The sequence below is a fragment of the Amblyomma americanum genome, chromosome 1 (genome assembly GCF_052857255.1).
Source record: "Amblyomma americanum isolate KBUSLIRL-KWMA chromosome 1, ASM5285725v1, whole genome shotgun sequence".
In the NCBI taxonomy this organism is placed as follows: domain Eukaryota; kingdom Metazoa; phylum Arthropoda; class Arachnida; order Ixodida; family Ixodidae; genus Amblyomma; species Amblyomma americanum.
The window spans coordinates 521,529,782-521,550,718 of NC_135497.1; the positions used below are offsets into that span (position 1 = coordinate 521,529,782).

The 20,937-nt window shown below is 45.3% G+C and overlaps 1 long non-coding RNA gene across 1 annotated transcript; it reads left to right on the forward strand.

Annotated features, from left to right (window-relative positions):
- The first annotated feature begins 3,301 nt into the window (after nucleotides 1–3,301).
- On the forward strand, nucleotides 3,302–12,738 carry LOC144107233 (uncharacterized). The gene is made up of 4 exons (XR_013309251.1): nucleotides 3,302–3,518; nucleotides 3,764–3,917; nucleotides 10,689–10,796; nucleotides 12,654–12,738. It is a non-coding gene; the product is annotated as an uncharacterized LOC144107233 (long non-coding RNA).
- Nucleotides 12,739–20,937: the final 8,199 nt, after the last annotated feature.

Genomic DNA, 20,937 nt, shown 5'->3' on the forward strand with positions numbered 1-20,937 from the left:
TTGAAAAGTCGTCCCTCAAATAAAAGAGCGTTTCCACTCTTACAATGGAAATGTTATTTGCTAAAAACTTCAATCATTGCAGTTCAGGGATTGATATTTTTCAAATAACCAACCTGAAGTTCAAAACCTGCAGAAGGAACTATGTAACTTCTTTCCTGCCTTAAAAACCCAGTACTTATTTGCCAGTTTCAGCAAGCAGAGGTCTGTTTCATGGCACATACTTTCCACTATCTTGCATGAAAATTGTGCAGTACAGGCCCACCATAAAACTAGGGGCATAGTATACTGCTTGTATGCAACTACTTTGGCGTTAGAGCATGCATAGCATGGTCTTAAAGTTATTCTTTTCATTTGCAACTGGTTCATAAAAGGCCTATTCTGGCAAAAGGCATTTAGCAAAATTATCTTCCTCTGAATGCTTCTAAGGATAACTTTAGTTCAATCAGGAAAATATATATTGACAATATCTCTTAAAGGCATGATTGTCCATATTAGCTCTTGTTACCTCACAGTATTTAGTTTTGTGCCTCCAGCATCACTGACTTGCATCATATGTTAAATAGAGTAGTAAAAAGCTCGCTGTTAGTTTAAACCACAACTCATGATGGGGCTGTGCACTTTTTGTTGTGTTACATGAAATATACTTATGTATGAAACAATTTCTTTCAGCTGCACCTCACATGATTCAAATTCCACCAGAAGAAAGGCTGCAACACAACATTGCTCACTACTGTTGCTTTCCCAGCACATGCCATAACAGCACATAGCAGGTAAGATGTGAACAAAAACAGTGCATGTATATGTTCCACACATGCATTTTGTGTACTACCAACACTATGATATGATTAACTATGTCATGTAAGAGAGAGCATACAAATCATTTTTTGTATATATTGCAGCATGGTTATTTCAAGTTTAAACTGGCCATTGAAACGACCCATTGTATCACCGCTGGTTACCCGGCGGCACTGGGGATCGAACTCCGCACCTCCTGCTTGAGAGGCAGATGCTCGGACCACTAGGCCACTCCTGCAGTCCCCCCACTGATGTTGCTTACACCAGGTGCTGTTAAAGCCCTGGTATGTATGTTAAATGCATTTTGGAAAACCATTCACTTCCAAAGTACCATTTCATCTTTATAGCAAAACCACAGTTCGCCTAGCTAGACAAACCTGCTGCATACAAGCCAGCAGAAGGGTTGCACGTACATGCTTCGTTAGGAAAACATAAAAATCAAGCAGAGCCTGCCCTTCATGGTGCATTATACCCTGATTTTTAGCAATGATCAAGATAGGCAGATGGTCATTTCATTGAACAGTTGCATGATACATTTGAAGAATCGAAAAGACAAGTACTATTGCAAAATCTTCAAACAGTGTTTATTCTCAGAGAAAACATATCATGAAAAAAATGTTGGATTAGTTATGGTGCACCTTGTATGGGGAAAGGGGCTCCCACTTTGTGAAAGGCTTAATTTTGGAATAACGACAGCGTTTAGACTAGTTAGGTTACCATGTTTAGATAGTGGATGTGCTCAAAAAGACACTGGAAGTAAGCGCACTGTGTGGAAATCTCTTTCTGTATCCTTGTCTTTTTGAGCGCTTTCACGATCTAAACCTAATTTTGCGAGAGCAAGGAAAACAAATATTTAAATTCTGATAATTAAGGATAAAAGATCATGTTTCATTGTGTTGCTTAAAGTGTACATTGTATCGCTATTGCTGTATTGCAGCACTTCTGTCGTGGCCTTGCATTGCAGCCTCTTGACTTTTGTTTATATAATAGGCAGTCCTTTTTTTCATTCGACTGCAACACTTTAGGAGTTACTACAGAGTTGCGTGGTAGCGAACTCTCAGATTAACGGTTTGCATTATTACGCCAGCATAACTTGCTAAGTGTTTCACTGCAGTCTTGTTACTAGAACAGCCTCTTGAAAGTATTCAGCCTGGTGGTCATTGAGGGTTACTGTTCACATATCAAAATGCCGGATCAGCTGTATACTCTTTACAGCTACCAGAACTATGGTACATTTCATGACATGCTGGCTGAAGAGTGCTGGAGCACCAGACTGGGGATTTGGATGAAACAATTTTCAAATGTGTGCTCGGTATCACGCTGTTTTGTGCCAGTTGTGGAGAGGTTTTCTTTTCATATTTGTTCTGTCAAACATTTAAATTTTGGGCAATATGTTGTTGCCTTTATCTTGGGTTCTCTTTGTTGTTGAGGTTTAGTATTTTTGGCACAAGCACTCCACTCTATTACTCTTCAGTATAATTTAAAATTTGTAGGGCACGTCATGAAGAATAAAACTTCTACTTGAATAATCTGCATGTGTTTATGTTCTCATTGTTGATATAAAAACTTAGTTGAGACAGCTTGTATTTTAGCTCTGGCTAGAATTTTTAGGAGAGCCTCAGTAACATAATCACATGACCAACACAAACTCGGTATTATTGTTTGTGCAATGAAAAACAGTTTTAAAATAGTTATTAACCGCTGTCAGTGTAGGACTGGCCTAAAATGTTTTGTGCTCTATGTAGCTCTTCTCTGAGGCAGGATTAATTCATCTGCACCTGCAGCCTGATACCGCCAAGATACCAATTCTTGGGTGAACTTATGATTTTTTTTTTCACTGAGCAAACTTGCATCATCTTGAAGCATGGAACTTGAGCTGATTCTTAACAGCTCTAGTGTAGCGAATTTCATTATCCTCATTGCTTAGTCTACATTCACCTCAGGACAATGGCCTTTTCCAGTTTAATTATCTGTTTCTTGCACCAGCTACATGCCACACTATCAGAAATCACCTAATCTTATCTAGTGAGCTTATAATCAGCTATCTCCTGCTATATTTTTCTTAGGGTGAAATTCATTTTGTTGCGATACAATGCACAAGCTGTTTCCTGGCGTGGTGCTCAGCTTATCTGGAATGAAATGCTTGGGAAATGGGTCTCTGATTTCACCTTGAGTAGACGAAATTAACTTGTGCTAAGGTACTCTTTGGCCACAGATTCCCTTGTGCCATTAAAATCCATCAAATTCATTCTGTTGCCCTAAGATAATGCCATTGGTGAATCATTCTCTGCATTGTATGCCCTGGCCAGATCCATTTTCTTTTAATTTCTGCCAGAATATTAACAACTTCCTTGTTCATACCTGTTATGGTTTCACTCGGTCAGTTGTTCTAATAATAATTATAATAACTTTATTGAAAACATATTTTGGGCTAAATGGCATCAAGTTTGCCACTCTGCACAATGATATATTTGTTTGGTCTTGTATGTCTTTACTTGTGTGGTAATGTTTATTTTGTGCTCACTGTCTAAACAACCTTATTTGCCTATGATATCCTAAGCCCTTCTATACCTATTTTCCTTCCCCCTGGCTCTTTCTCTTTTCAGTCATTCCTCCTCTTTCCTTTACACCGGCCATTGGTCACAAGGCTGCTGTGGGAACGACAGTCAGCACTGGGCCCTTTTTTGTTCATGGAACCTGCACTGCTACTATTAACACTAATAGTACGTTATCAGTATTTTTGTGATACTGAATTTATTGTTATTTATGAAGTAGTTGGCTAAGGCAATGGTAGCAGTGTTGGATATTGCAATATATTATGCATATATCTCACTTGCAGTAGTATATCAGTGTGTTCACTATTACACTACCCTCTATTTCTTTCAGTTCAGTTATTTGGCTATAGATATATTGTGCTGCTTTCCTAGTTTAGTCCACTCAAACTAAAACTTTGCTCTTTGTATCACAGGTAGAATCTACAATGATTGCTGCTCTGTCTTGTAAGCAGGAGGCAGTGTTCAATGGAGCCATGAACTTTCCTTGGAATTGAAAAGCCTTTGCCATATTATGCGCTGAACCACGAGTGTGAAGAGGAAAATGTCATGCCTTGGATTTCTGCATAGGTGAGCCATTGCGGTGAATCCACCAGCGTGAAGGACAGGGATGAGAAAGGAGACAAGACAGGTGCTGACTCGCGACTAAAGTTTGTTGGCATGAACAGGGAATATATAAAAAGCCAAGCAATACCATAAACCATGTAGTTACAGATAAGCATACAGGACAACATGAGTCAAAAATCGCCCTCAACATTTCCCTGATCGAGGTAGTCCAACTCATTGTGTGTTAACACGATAGACAAAACACACATTCTTCACGGAGTCATAAGATGTGTCTAGCCTCGATAATCTCCCATTTAATCTCTCTGAATTTACTGCCAAAATGCGTGTTGCCAAAAGGAAAGGGTAGCAGACTTCACATCCCGTGCAGTGTACAGCAGAGTTACCCCAACCACCTAGCCAAGCCCCTACCCTCTTGTGTTCCTGTAGTCTTACATTCTGTAATGGGACCGACAGGCGCAGCACAGCGAAGAAGCGGACGAGTTCAAGCGGGACAACGAAGAAGCAGACGAAGTGCTGCTGGGCTTTTTCGAACGACGCCTGTGAGTGTGCCCGTCGTGTCGCCGGTCAACCAAGACCAACCGACCTGTACTTCAAATAAACGCCTTGACACTTGGTGGAGGTGCCTCGGTTCCCGTCCCGGTCCTCATCCTGGAACTTCGAAGTGGAACTTCACCGCCATCTATACCCCCGCCGCAGGTCCCGGGTCGTCGACCCCGCCGAAACCCTACGAACCCGTGGCGTACGGAGGACAATCGACCGATATGCTATTCCTGCGGTCTTCCGGGCCATGTCGCACGCTTTTGCCGTCAGCGATCTCCTCGTTCTGGCGATTTCATGCGCAATTTCCGCTACGATTCCGGGCCGCCCTCGCCTAATGTCTCTTCTGCCTCCTCTACACATCGCTCCCAGTACCCTACTCGCCGCTCGCCTTCCCCTCGTCGACGTTCCATTTCTCCGATGCTCCGCCGCCCGGACCCTCTCCCAGAGGAAAACTGACTGCCGCAGTTCAGGAGGCAAGAACTGCGTGTTTTGCGAACTTTTTAAGTCCTCCGTGTTCTCCTGCTAACGTGATTGAGGTGTCTGTTGAAGGCGTCCCCGTTCTCGCGCTCGTCGACACGGGTGCTGCAGTGTCAGTAATTAGTGATGCTCTTCGCCGCAAACTTCGTAAGATGACAACGCCGCTGTCTGACTTTTCACTACGTACGGCCACCTCTCAGCGCATCCACCCCATCGCAGCCTGCACGGTCCGCGTTTCTATCAACGACATCGCCTATACCATCGAGTTTGTTGTGCTGACCGCCTGCTCTCACGATGTCATCCTCGGCTGCGATTTCCTCTCCACCCACCGTGCAGTGATTGATTGTGCCCGTGCGGAACTTGAGCTTTCTCCCCTGTGTGATGTTTCGTTGTGTGACCTACCTGTGCGCTCCGCTAAGCTTCTTGTAGCTGCCGACACCGACATACCTCCCTCCTCTTCAGCCCTCGTTCCGCTCCGCCCCGACTCTTTCCTCAGCGGCCCTGTTCTTTTCACACCTACCGCAGCGGCCACTCGCCATCAGCGCCTCCTCATTCCATTCGCCGTTGTCTCGATTTCCGATGGCCACTGCGCCATCTATGTCACCAACCCATCTTCTTGCCCGTCGTTTGTTCTTCGCGGCGAATGCCTCGGCTCTATTGAAGAACTGGACCCTGCTCTTGCTTCCGAGTTCTCCGATGCCCGTGCCTGTTCCCCAGTTACTGCCTTAGCCTGTTGTGCGACAGCGCCCGATCCGATTTCCATCGACGTCTTTCGTCGTAACATCGCTCCCGACCTTCCGTCCGCTTACCGTGACCAAATCTTGGAACTTCTCTGCCGCTTCCGCAACTCTTTCGACCTTTCCCAGCCCTGCTTGGGGCGCGCATTGGCCGTCTCTCACACAATTGACACTGGTACACACGCTCCCTTGCGTCAGCGACCGTACCGAGTCTCGCCGAGCGAGCGCCGCGTCATCCGTGACAATGTTGACGACATGCTTCGGCGCGGCATAATACAGCCTTCTCACAGCCCTTGGGCCTCTCCTGTTGTCTTGGTGACGAAAAAAGATGGCTCCATCAGGTTCTGTGTGGACTACCGCCGTCTCAACAAGATCACACGCAAGGATGTTTATCCTCTACCCCGAATCAACGACGCACTGGATTGCTTGCAGGGAGCGGAGTATTTTTCATCTCTCGACTTACGCTCCGGCTACTGGCAGGTCCCGATGGCAGCGAACGACAGGCCGAAAACCGCTTTCGTCACCCCAGACGGCTTGTATGAGTTCAATGTGATGCCATTCGGCCTCTGCAATGCTCCAGCCACATTCGAAAGGATGATGGACACTATTCTCAGTGGCCTCAAATGGGAAACTTGTCTGTGTTACCTAGATGACATTGTCGTTTTTTCCAAAGATTTTCCTTCCCATCTGCACCGTCTTCAGCGCGTACTCACTAGCCTTACTGACGCCGGCCTCCAACTAAACTTGAAAAAATGTTACTTCGGTGCAACGCAGCTCACAATATTAGGCCATGTCATCTCCAAAGACGGCGTTCTTCCTGACCCTGCCAAACTTCGCGCCGTCGCTGACTTCCCCAAACCAACCACCTTAAAAGAACTTCGCAGTTTTATAGGCTTATGCTCATATTTTCGCCGCTTCATCCGAAATTTTGCCAGTATCATCGCCCCTTTAACGCAGGTTCTTGCCGGCAGCCCGAACCTTTCGTCTTGGTCCCCCGCCTGCGATACCGCGTTCAGCACTTTACGCCGCCTGCTGGTCTCTCCCCCCATCCTTCGCCATTTTGATCCCGCCTGTCCGACAGAAATTCACACTGACGCGAGCGGTGTGGGCTTGGGCGCAGTTCTTGCCCAGCGAAAGCCTGGGTATCCGGAATACGTCGTCGCTTACGCCAGCCGCGCCCTCACCAAGGCGGAATCAAACTATTCTGTCACAGAAAAAGAATGTCTCGCCATCATTTGGGCAATTACCAAGTTCCGCCCTTACATTTACGGCCGGCCCTTCTATGTCGTCAAAAAACCACCACGCCCTATGCTGGCTATCCTCCCTCAAAGATCCTTCTGGCCGACTCGCCCGCTGGGCTTTACGTCTCCAGGAGTTTGATATACACGTCATTTATCGCTCCGGCCGCAAGCACTCGGACGCCGACGCCCTTTCTCGTTCACCACTCCCATGCGAGTCAACCTCTGCCCTCGTCTGTGCCTACGAATTCTCTTCGTTCAACATCCCTCATATGCTGTCCGAACAACTGAAGGATCCTTGGATCACCTCGCTGCTAAACTTCCTGAACACTCCCTCGCCGCATCATTCGACCCGGACCCTTCGCCGCCAAGCCCACCACTTCGCCGTTCGTGATGGCCTCTTATACCGCCGTAATTACCTCCCCGACGGCCGGAAGTGGCTGTTGGTCATCCCTCGACACCTCCGTGCTACAATATGTGCCTCTTTTCACGCCGCTCCACAATGCGGCCACTTAGGTGTACTGAAAACATATGCTCGCCTTCGTCAGCGATTCTACTGGCGAGGTATGTACCGCTACATACGTCAGCACATTCGGTCATGCACCGCCTGCCAACGTCGCAAGAAACCTCCCCACTCCGCCGCCGCTCCTTTGCAGCCGTTACCTTGCCCTGGCCGTCCCTTTGACCGCGTCGGCATTGATCTTTATGGCCCGCTTCCAACTACTTCGGCTAATAATCGGTGGATCATCGTTGCCGTTGACCATCTCACCCGTTACGTCGAAACGTCGGCTCTCAAATCTGCTACCGCAAACGATGTCGCTCACTTCATTCTACAAAGTCTTGTTCTTCGTCACGGCGCCCGCAAAGAACTTCTAAGTGACCGCGGCCGTGTTTTTCTCTCGGACGCCGTCGAGGCCCTGCTCAAGCAATGCCAAGTCGTCCATCGCTACACCAGCGCCTATCACCCCCAGACCAACGGCATGACTGAGCGGTTCAACCGCACTCTGAGTGACATGCTCGCCATGTACGTTGACACCGCCCACTCCAACTGGGATCAAGTGCTCCCGTTCGTCACGTACGCGTATAACACAGCTACTCAGACAACAACGGGGTTTTCTCCTTTCTTCCTCTTATATGGCCGGGAGCCTACATCCACCATGGACACCATCCTTCCTTATCACCCTGACCCTTCCGAGACCACCTTACTCTCCGAAGCTCACCTGTACGCCGAAGAATGCCGGCAACTTGCCCGCTCTTTCACCACACAGCAACAATGGGATCAGAAGCACCGTCGGGATTCCCCGGACCCTCCAGCGCCATACCCATCTGGCGCCCTCGTTTGGCTCTGGGTGCCTTCCTCCACTCCCGGCCTCGCCACGAAACTGCTGTCTCGCTTTCACGGACCTTACCGGGTTGTCCACCAAACTTCTCCGGTGACTTATATCGTTGAGCCGCTCGTTCCTTCTTCGGACCACCGTCGCCGGGGGCGCGAAACTGTGCACGTTGATCGCCTCAAGCCTTACTATGACCCACCCATCCTCTCCTCTCCGTAAGTCGCCAGGATGGCTCCTTTTTCGGAGGGAGAGTAATTGTAATGGGACCGACAGGCGCAGCACAGCGGAGAAGCGGACGAGTTCAAGCGGGACAACGAAGAAGCAGACGAAGTGCAGCTGGGTTTTTTCGAACGACGCCTGTGAGTGTGCCCGTCGTGTCGCCGGTCAACCAAGACCAACCGACCTGTACTTCAAATAAACGCCTTGACAATTCATACACCTTCCAGTTGCACCTACGTAAACCAGACTACAAGATAATATTTGATACCACATTCATTTTACAAGGTACATATACATTTCACTCTACACGTGTACTTTTCTCGAGCCACATTCACAAAATTATTCTTAAAATTTTACATGCTTTAGACAACGTATTAGGGGCCGAGAAAGCCACTTTTACATCATACCTTCTGGCCACATTTTTCAAATTGTGCGACAATTTATGTACAGTACTCACGGATTGAAATAGGACATTCGGAGCGCTAGCCTTGCAGTGCCACGCAGGCCTGTGGAAACCACAGGCCGGCTCATTGGCTACTGGAAGGAACAATTCTGCTTTGTAGATGTTCTCCCTCTCGCGCCATACCACAATGCACCACCTTGGTTCCATGAGCGTCTACGGGCGGCGCTCCATGAAGCGACGGCCACGCGCTCCGAATGTCCTATTTCAATCCGTGAGTACTGTACATACGGTAACACAACTGGTCTTTTGGCATCTCGCTGGCTGGCCCCAGCCTGATTGTGCCGGTCACCGCAAAACTGTCTCAGCTTCGTTAACAATTTATCATATGCTCTTGCAGTAACAAGGTTTGGAAATCCTGCGTTCGTTAACCTTAAAATCTGCTCTTGGAATCTAGTCATCATGCTGTGAAAGCATAATTTCATCAATTCTGAGCCTGCGCTAGAAAGTGCAATGCTATCTTTCACTAGCTTGGAATGGTCGACATGTAGCCAGGTAGCAGCTTAACACTCGCCAGCACACATGAAGTGTGCTGAACATCAAGGTAAGGTCCAGAAACCACAGCTCTTTTTCTTGGGACATTTGCTCCAAGGTAAACCTGAGATAAAGGCCTTGCTCCTTAAACAACTTGAGAAGATGTACAGGTCCCGAACTATCACAACCTTTATAAAAGACCAGAAAATCATCGACATAGCAAAACATTTTCCCCCGGCCCATGCACATTCTGGACAATTATTCTATCCACCCTACTCAAGAAAATATTGCTTAGCACTAGGTCAACCTTTGAACCACTACATAATCGAGACTTTAGAACGCATACCGCACTGCGCTACTCTACAAACATGCTCTTCAAATAAATGCTATTCAATAACATGCTCTTCAGATTAATTTCAGAAAAGGATTCATGCAAAATTATCTCTGGTTATTTGCAAAAGCATCTGTCTACTTCGCATCTTCAAGATCCATTTTTTGTACTCAATTTGCAGTGTGGTTGAGTATCTTAAGAATGACAATCCAGCGGATTGTCTTGTGATTAGTGTCGATGTAGAACTATTTTATTCTATCCCGTATGAAGATCTTGTGAAAAGCTTATGAATGTGTATATCGGAGCACAACGATGAGCTCGTGTTTAGGAACGGGTGTGTAACATAAGTCTTTTTTGGCACTTGTCTCCTTTTATTTGAAGTGAAGAGCATGTTTGTGGAGTATGGCAGTGCGGCATATGTTCAAAAGTCTGCTAAATGTATCGATTCGAAGGTTGCCCCTGTGCTAAGCAATATTCTCTTAAGCAGGGTGGAAGGAATGATTGCCAAGAAATTGCATGGGCTGGGGGAAATCTTTCGCTACGTCTATGATTTTCTGGTCTTTTCTGGAATTTTCTTTCCTTTATGCGGAATGGAAGGTTGAAATTTTTTTACTTAAATGTTTGCAGCATTAAATTCTATTCGGAAAGGTAAAACCCACTTTATTGTACATTTTGTGTGCAATGGTGCCGGTGGCTGCATGCAACTGAAAACATTCGTCCAGTTTATCTAGCTAGCGTCCTTCTTTCTTGTGCCACATTTTCTGAAATAATATTTTGTCAGATTTATTTCAATCAGAATTTCTAAGAACATATTGGTGATCACATAATGGTGATCACATATGACATAATTCAAAGCGTGATCATGGGTATTTTTTAGTCTGGGGCAGTAAAATGAGAAGTACATAGTATATAGTAAAATTAAATATGACCAGTCTAACATAAACAAAACTACTTTTTTTTAAAGGAAAATTTTGCTACCGAAGTGCTGGAGTGACATGGCATTATGAAGACGTTGACAGTGTGCTGTATTCATGATGGCACGAGAACTTGCGTACAGTGCTTCAGGTAACTGGTGAGTACCTTGGTGCTGTGCTTCTGCTAATGTAGCCAAATTATGTTTTTAATCTAAGAGTGTATCTGAAAACCTAAGCAAAAATTGAGTAGTATTTAGATATTCTTGCTCCAGATACCACTGTGAGAATTAGTTATTAATGATGTGTCTCACATGTACCCTTGTCTGCTGAATATAGTAAGCATGGCTTTCGAGCTGAGTGCCTCCGACATATGAAAAAAAAATGGCCACTGGGCTGCTCCACGACGCGTGGAGCAGCCCAGTGTAGCACATTCAGGCTTCATGGAGTGGAGAATGAAGGCAGTAAATAATTTAAAGGTAGAAAACACAGCACAAACCACAGGACCAGGAAACTGACAGAACACACCGACCCTGATCACACTCTTTGCATGAAGGGTGTTATAAAGTTGCCTGTCATGTAGTGCAAGATGGAGGTCGCACAGGACGGGTGTTAAATATGAGTTGATGCAGACACCTGTCATTACGTAGTACTCACTGTAGAACTCGAGCAAGAAGCAAAGGTAACAGCTGAGCATGGCCACTCTTGTGCTTTCCTCCGCAAGCAATCTGGAATTGCACTTAGAAATCTTTTATGCTTTCTCTTGACATATACATCATTGCTGCATGTGGCGAGGAAAAGTACATACCCTTGATGTCAAGTGACAGTGAACTCACAGGGCTGGTAACAGCTCACTGAGGTGTTGTGATATATCTACAGGGCACCTCATGAGAACAAAGAGCCCTTGAAGGAATTCTCTCAAAGTTTGTTGCCACATGGACCTCTTCGTAATCAATGACTCTAAAAGGCAAGCCTTCCTTTAGTGTCACAAAAGAAGGCCTAGGACATGGGTCTTTTTGCTTCTCCATTAGTGCCAAAATGTTTGCTAGCGAGATCTTTCGCAGATATATAATTATTTCACAAAATGTCAAGAAGGAGACTGAAGCTGCACCAAGCAGTACCAGTAAAAAACATATCACAGCTGTTCAAAAAGCAGAAAGACTCATGCCTTCATCCTTCTTTTGCATCAGACACGTGAGGACACTTCGTCTTTCTGGGTCATCATTTTGAAAAGGTTCACATGGCAACGGCCTTTGGTTAAATTTCTGCCAAGAGCAATTTTTTGAAACTTGAGCATCCGTTCCTTGTGAGGCACACTGCAGAGATATTGGAATGCCTTAGTGAGCTGCTTCCGGTACGTGTGACTGCATTTTCACTGACATCAGATATTAGTACATTTTCTTGCACATGCTGAGATAATGGAAGCTATGAGTGAAAACATGCGGTTTTGGGGAAGTGTGCTTCCTGGGGCCGTATTCCAAGTTTGTGTCATAATAAAAAGCGTCATAATCTGCCGCAACGGGCATGCCCGGGAACTGGATATAAACTGAGTGCGGGACTTTCGCTTCGTCTTGTCTTGCCTATAACAAATTGGATGGACAATAAATTCGGCAAGCGTCTCCCACCTTTTTCAGATGTTACCAATGTTCCTTGCTCGCTAAGTTGTGCATTTAGTACTATGTACAGAAAGGCACCTGCATTGAATTGCATCTGGCCCCCATCCTGAGCTACTTTCTATTTGCACAAAATGATAAGCAACTGTAAAGACTTTCATGCGCACAGTGCCGCCCGGGAAAGCGCATTTTGTCTGCTTCTTTCTGGACCTGTGGTTTTTACTGTTTACTGTTATGAGAAATGAATTTTGGGCAATAAATTATAATGGGTTGGTTCTCGGTGAATGGCATTTGAAAGCTTCTACGAAAGCCGATTGTTCAATAGCGGATGGTTGAAATGTATTTGTGAAATTTATATTTGGTGTTGTGTGACCACTAAATGAGGATTTTTTTTATGCTTTTCAGATGAATCCGACAGCAATGTGCAGATGTACAATGCGTGTAGTTTGCCATGAAAATAAAACGTATGTACTTGTACTCACCCAAACACTTACCACTCTTTCATTCTAAGCTGCATTCTTTGTATGTATGCACTACATGATATGTGTAAAGGAAAGGCTTGCACATAATACTTATTTCTTCGGCACCTGGACGGCTATATCTGCAGTGAACATTGCGGGCAGAAGCTATACGAAGACGCATGTTCATGTACTACAGAAAGTACATAATTACAATACAGATAATTTCCGCTGTACATGAAATGACTTCCGAGTGAACGGAGGACGTATGCATACACATTGCGGAAACTTCAATAAGATCAAAACATAAGCATTCGTTGTGAAAAAACGATTTCGGTCTCGTGCATACATTGGCGTAACTTTCCGTTACCAAGAATGTGACAGTCGTCATACGGAGTCTCTGTTTCTGACATTTAGTCCGTACCTCATGTTGCGGAAAACCCTCCGGCAACGCATTACCAGCGGGTTTCTCTGTACTGCGGAGCATTTTTTTTTACAGTGTATGCAATACAAGACAGCCAACTCAACGAGCTTTCAAAGGGATATTTTTGACACTAGATATTTATAACCACACTGCCGATTAAGTAAACAAACACATATCACCTTCGGTGTTGACGGCCATCAGTTTCACAATATAATCGTGCCCCCTAAAATCAAAAATAAGAAAGCTTATTAGCTAACCTTTGTTATTTTTTGTTGGCTTGTTGATTCGTATGAGGTACACGTTGTGCGCCTTTCTGTGCTGTTCAGTAGAAAACACCGTCGTATCTCTCGCGGTTATTCGAATATAAATCTGTAAATGTTAAAATCACCCCGTAGGACGTGCCGATCAACATGGCAATTTTTCATAATTAAATTGTTGCCCTTTTACAAACTTTTCACTTTCGTACACAAGGCGAACGTATTTTCATACCTCAACAGTTTTTATTCAGTCATACATGTAGCATTCAAGAAACTAACATCATAATTCGTGAAAAGCCAAGCATAGTCCCCAAGGTTTCTCTTTCTATATAACATGCTGGTAGTTAATTATGCCTGCTACATCTTTAATCCTGAAACTAATAGCATTAAGGAACTGCGAGCCCAACCCTCTGCGAAAGCCCACAGAGCTGCCCTCTTAGCCTAGACGCAACAGAAATTTCGGTGAGCGAAGAAGCCGAGAACCCACATGGGCGGATTGAAAATCTTTATTTCCGCCGGAACGCATGGGCGGACGATTCCGTGCTAGATGGTCATTACCCTTAGCTGACAGCGACCTGAGTGGCCCACTCCACGGCCTTGGTCTCGACGACTGGTTCTGAGCTGGCGAATCCGGCCTCCCACTTCTCGAGAGAAGGATGACGCATAATATCCGCTGGTGACTGCGCTATGCTACTCCTCCATAATATGTGGCGATAGGTTGCCAGTTCCTGACACCATCTGCATCCCGGCTGAATGTCCGGGTAGATTTTGCCTAACACGTATGGGTTGAAGAACAATCTCGTGTGCAATCTTCGCCAGACGCATTCCTGCACCTTTACCAATTGTTTGTTGGGGGGCGGGTAAATTCTCCGCTCAAATTTCGAAAGGTTAGTAATGCCGTGAAAGGACACCAGCCCATCTCTCTTGGACCTCCCCAGAACGTCCGGCTCACCTGCTTGGCTGACGAAACCAGGAGCGATCTTGTGAGCCGTCTCGTTCCCAAGGTTCCCTGAGTGTGCCGGTACCCAGACAATTTCCTCCTCCGTAGTCCCGAGGGGAAGTGGAGTGCCTTCACCGCCATCGGGCAAAGTCACTCTCCTAGGTGGTCAACAAGTGCAGGGCTGAAATCACTGTAACAGAAACCAGAAATCTTGCTTCATTCCAACGTACCTACATAAAGGTAAGATATTTGATCATTCGTTCCGGTTTACAGTTCGACAATGCGATCGCAACTTGCGACCAGGTTGAGGTGTCATGTCAGCTATATGTAAAATTGAGTAGTCCTATCACATTACACTTCACTGTGTCCTTAAATCTATTTTACGGTTTTGACCTCCCAATTACAGTTTGAACTTCACATAAGAGCTGCACAGTGTGGTTAGCTATATTCTCTGACATCCAGCAGCACCCATAACAAGGCCATTCTAACATTCTTGACCTGCTTGGTCTCTGAAAGTAACTCCTAAGACATTATCTCTGTTGCAGAACAGTGGGTTCTTGAAACTCTGTTTACTTTTTTCCTCTTCTCAGCTCCCAATGCAACGAACCCGGACATCAGTCGGCACTGTTAACATATTAAATTCAGTATTAACTTCCCATCCCGATTAGATTTCAAACTTGACCTTAAAGGCCGGCCTAAGGGACAGCTTGCTACTTTCGTTCAGCTTCGGCATTCAAACAAACAAAGCTGAGAAGGAAATCAAGCTAATTCGTGATTGCAACAGCGATGAATTTCAGGCCACTACTGAAGAACGTTCTTCATTTCTCGACGTAAATCTAACAGATTTTTATATCAGAGCCACTAAAACTAACCGGAGCATTTTTATTGCAAAAATTTACGAACGCAAAAATCTATTCCTTTACGCACCATTACAAATTACACAAGTGCATTGCGGTACAGCGCACGCAGAAAATTCTTCCTAATAGTAAAAATACTTTTTTCCGAGGCTCTTTTCTTGCAGCATTCCTTGTAGCACATGCTCACGAATGATCCCAAGAAATTTCGGCGTATGCTCAATCATTCAATTGAACTGTCATATACAAACGGTGTTTGACATTAATAGCATGCCCCACTAGTGAGCAGCATGCCAGAAAATCACATTTAATGCCGATCTTTAAGCTGCTCTTATCTTGATCTTATTCTTCCTTTTTGTCGAGTACTTCTTGCTTTTCTTAACCTTTCTGCAAGGTTGCCTGGACAACGGGAAAGTTGTGCTAGCAGAGACAACCACAGCACTTGCCGCAAACGTAAGCGAAGAGCTGGAAGTACCCCGCATTTCCCTCGCTTTCTCCTCCTCCTTGCAGCAGCTCGCACTGAAAAAAATTGAATTGTTGTTGTTGTTGTTGTCCTAAAAACAAGTTGCTTACCCAAACTGGGGAATCGTTCAAAAATTGGTAGTCATAGAAAGGCTGTTTTAGTGTCCAGTTTTATGGCTAAAAAAAGAAGCAAGAAAAACAACAAAAAACAAAAATGGCTATGATAACGCGTGGGACAGTAGCACCAGCTGGGCCGAGGATTATACTGTAAAATTTAACAAAACAGTCGATGAGATTCCAGTGCGAAGAGGAGGAGGATGAACATTTATTTCCACCGAATATGGCACGGCAGCCACCTCCGGGTCCGCACGCAGGCGTCCGGGGAGGCATTCTGTCGCACCGCGGCCGGAGGACATCCGACCCCGTCTAGGAGAAGAGGTATTCAGCCTCGGCCGCCAGGCGGACAGTGAAGCGCTGAGTTTTTCCGTCGGACATTCTTAGCCTGGTTTCCAATTCATCGCTAATTTTAATTGTGTTCCGTCCTGGCGCACGAACGCATCTCCATATTATGTGATCTAATGTTGCCACGTGCTAACTTTTGAATGGCGGAACAGACAGACCTGCGGCTGAACCTGTTATGATGGCGCCAATGACAGCACGATCGGACAGCTAAAATTAAGGTCAATCTGCTGCAAGGGTTCTTCCGAATAATTCTACGAAAGTAGAATGGCGGCGAAAAAATGTGCTACGGCTTAAACGGAATTAAACCAAGTATACGTGCTAAAGCATGTGTTTAGCCTGGTTGGCTCATGGTTTTGCTTTGCTGTGTCGTCGGAACTTCTGGCGACGATATTAGGCTCAGGTTAAGTGCTGATCGAGGTTGAGCTGATCTGATCTGTGGTTGTTAGCCTATCAAAAGATGGCACATACCCACACTGGGGGATCGGCCAAAACTTGGTTGGCTTTTCGCCTGTACTCAGGTAATAAACATAAAAAGCACGCGGGAATGCAACACCGCAGGATTGTTCCTCATGAACAGAATAGGAATAAGTGTTTTGATTTCAAAACTAGTATTACTAATAATAATAATAAAAACAATGAAGAGAGGGGTTGAAACAGAATTCTTAAGTCAAATTGAGTAATTTATAGAAAAGAAAATTTTGTAATACTTAGCATGGCAGTCGATGAGATTCTAGCAGGAAACTTAGAACAGTGGTACAAACAGATCTGTGGCTGAACCCAAATGTGGTGGCACCAAAGAATAGCAAAAGCGGGCGGCTTAAACTAAGGCCAAGAGGCCGCAAGGCCTCCTCCAGCAACCTTCTTCTCAAAGAGGTGTATCGGCGACAATAGAGCCAAAAATGCTCAATAGGTTGAGGCTCACAGCAAAATGCACAAAGTGGAGAGAGCGTAAAATCCGCACTGTGTAAATAGAAATTTAGAGGAGGAATACGGGAGCACAGCCTCGTCAAGGATACTTCAAGCTGCCGAGATCGACAAACTTCCCTGCTCCAAAAATATCTGAGGTGCTGATAATCCGCCGATGTCAAAAGTGTTGTGTCTTGCGTGCTTAAAAACGCACGTCTTGCAAATCTAGATGCTGTAATATATGATGTAGCCGGGACGATAGACATGTGGCCGTTTAGGGAAGCCTCCGCGAGAGTATCAGCAATCTCATTAACTGCCATACTGTTGTGACCAGGAACCCATACTAAATGAACAAGACTGAAGTGCAGAGGAAGCAGGGACAAGAATGCGTTTGAAATGGGGAGCCGTCAACATGCGCGGCGAAGTACGAACACAGGGATAAAGAATCGGTAATTACTGCCACTGCGGTAATGTAGGGGTCTAGTTGCGTAGAGCATGTACTGCTGCGAGAAACTCTGCTTAAAGAATAGGGGTGAAATCTGGAAGGCGCAGTGAAAATGACCAGTCTAAATGCGGACAAAATATTCCCACACCTGCCTTTTCATTTCATTGCGATGCGTCGGTTGCTATTCTAATATTTGTTGGTAGGGTCCTTAGATGATCTTATATAGACCATTTAAAATACACTGTGGCAAAAGTTTAGCATTTCGGGAGAAGATATCGTCGAGAACAATGTGGACAGCGGGCCCTCTGCATAGCGCAGGAAGGATGGCATAAATTTTCACATCTAATTTCTCAAATAACCTTTGCACAAACACTACCTGTGGGGTATGAAAAAGAGTCCACAAGGCACTAAAAGGGGTTCGGACGGCAACAAAAAATGCTTTGCGAACGGTAGAAATGAGATTCATAGATTCTGAGGTAAGTCTGCAAAGTTCGAAGTTGAGATAAGAGAGGGGTAATGCGGGCTTCAAATTACAGCACATTGGTAGCCACAAATCTTGGCAGGCCGAGGCGCATCCGAAGTGCTTCCCTTTCCAAAAGGACGAGATGGTGAAGTTTGTATGTAGCCGAACCTGCAAACAACACAGATCCGAATTCTAAAATTGGCCTGACATACATTTTGCAAATAATTAATAGCGCGTCTTTTCGCATGCCGTACTGGTGACTACATTATCTACGTAACAGGTCCACGGCACGAGCCCCTTTCACTGCGACATGGTCAATGTTGGGTCGCCAGGTGAGTTTATTGTCATAAATGACTCCTACCTATTTTAGGGATTGAACCTGCGGTATTGGTTGTAACTGGCAAGTGAGAGATACCACTACAGGATTCTGTAGAGGGAAAACAAGGATGGGCACTTGCTAACATTTAACTTCAGGTGTAAGTTGCTCAATCAGTGCCCAAGTGTATTCCGGAGCCCTCCACTACGGCACCTCTTCTTCCTTTCTTGTTTCACTCCCTCCTTTATCCCTTCCCTTACGGCGCGGTTCAGGTGTCCAACGATATATGAGACAGATACTGCGCCATTTCCTTTCCCTCCAAAACCAATTAAAGCCCATGTATTAGGATGGAGTGTTCTACACTGTCGTTAGCTTTAGCGACTTCTAGCGTAATCAAAGCCGCGACCAGGCGTTGACGACGGGCAAGGAGAATTCTGCTCTCAAGATCAGCATCTGTATTCTATATCGAACACCGTGGCCGGAATGCGAGTTGGCAGGGGCTGAGTATAGTTCTGCGATGGACGATGGCTGACACTCGAATTAGTAACACCCTTTCTATTAATTTTACTACGTTTGATGTAAAGCAAATTGGCCTAATGTTATCTAATCATTGCCTCCACTATGTTTTTTAGTAAAGGGATCACCTCGGCCAGCTTCCAATCAGGAGGTATCCAAGCGTGTTTGATAGGGTAGTTTATGAGGTGCAATAAGGAGTTGGGAGACTCTTCAAAGAGAATCTTGAGCATCTTTGTAGTGACACCATCAAGACCAGGAGCAGCAGCTGGTAATCGCTGTACAAGTTGGGAAAGCTCCGATAGAATAACTTGTAAGGAATTATTATTTGGCACCACTGATGCAAACAACAAGTTAGTAGAGACAAAAACCAAAGTTCGTCGAGTCGCAAAGTTAGTAGGGACAAAAACCGCTTTTGCAGGCTGGTGGCAATAAATTACACCACTCGGATAGCTTTTATATGTGACATAACTAACGACTGTATATTACTAGAGGACGTGAGCAGTTTTCTAGACCGTAGAAAGCCGAATAGTGCACGTCGGTTGTCCTACTTAGAAAGATAATCGAAATGTCCTGAGTCATATTTTTCCTTCGCACGAGAAACTGTGCGTTTAAAGGTGGCTGCAAGAAATTTATAATCACTCCAGTTATTTCGACATTGGCTATGAACAAGCTTTTCCCATGCTGCCTTCCTCCGCCTGTAATCTCTTGTACAGTCCGCATTCCACCAGGTAGAAGAATTCCCTTTTGTTGGCCGCACAAGAAACTGAACTTTTACGAAATTCTTCTATAGCTAGACATATGCTTATTGACTTGTGGGCGTCTGCGATGTTAGACACTGACGCAAAGGCAGAGCGCAACTCCGTCTGAAATCTGTCATACTTTACATGCGACCGCAACTGAGAAGACGCAGGAGTTGCATGACATATGATATCAAAATTAATAGGTATATGGTCACTTGAGCTGATGCTATCAACAGTCGACCAATTCGTTACGCCGATGCCAGGACTAGTGAGATATAAAACAGATTGAATCTGGGCGCCAAGGTCAGCGGCCAATCCTGAATTTAAGCACGTAAAGTTGTGAACAGAAATCCAATCCCAAAGGCGCTAGCCGCATAGATTAGTCCCAAAACTCCACGACACATGGTGAGAATTCAAGTAGCCGGCCAAGAGAACTGGGTTTCAACAGTTAGCGAGTAACAAGTCCTGAGGCCTAATAACCTGTACTCCAGAGGGGAAATACCAATTTGCTATGAAAAATGAAGAGCACCCAGGAAGTACAAAGTATAATGCCAAACTCTTACAGTCAGGACACATTTGTTGAATAGATACCTTAGCCCTGTGACCCCCTGCTCTTGATTGGCGATGTAGGCGAAATGATTGGTAATTTTTAAAATGGAAATGTTTGTCGGTTGAAAGCAAGGTTTTTCAGAATTATGACATCCGGAAAAAGCTGGGTATAAATGCAGAGTAAATATGCGGAAGCTGAAAGAATAGAGCGAGAGTTCCACTGTAGAACTCGCAACGACGCTATGGTTGCGAATGTCTAACAGCAGCAACTGCCTGCCCCAAAATGATATCCTTAAGCTTGGTGCCAAGCTGTTGCTTCTTTGGTTTGGACTGGGTACGCGGAGAAGAAGATGAATGAGACATGGGGTTCCGCTGCGCTTGAAAACCCGCGCCGCGCATCAGGCTACATCATCTCGGAATCATAGATGATACCAACGAAGTACCAGAGTTAAGGACTGCGGAAGGGGCTGTAGGTCGTTCCTGGGGCTGAGATGCTTCAAAAAATGTAGACCGGGTAAGAGGAGAGGGAATTGCTGTCGAGAAAGGGACCAAACTGGCCTGCACGGCATGCGAAGCTTAGTCGCTAAAACGTTTGTACGGCTCTCCGATACTTTGCGAGAATCATTTCTACCATTTGAGATATTGAAGCCTCCACAGGGAATGCGTCGAGTCTAACATGAATCCTTGACGAGCGGTCAAACCTGCATAACCGTGGACACGTTCTTTTACCTCTGTAATAGCAGCCCTGCGCTAACAGCGTTTTCTATCAATTATCTCTAGAATTTAGATTTCCTGCGCTCGGGAGGGACAAATAGTATAGTTTGCAGAGTGGGCACCACCGCAAAGGCAACACTTTTCGTTCTGCTCAGTGCAGGTTCTCATTGCATAACCATCCCC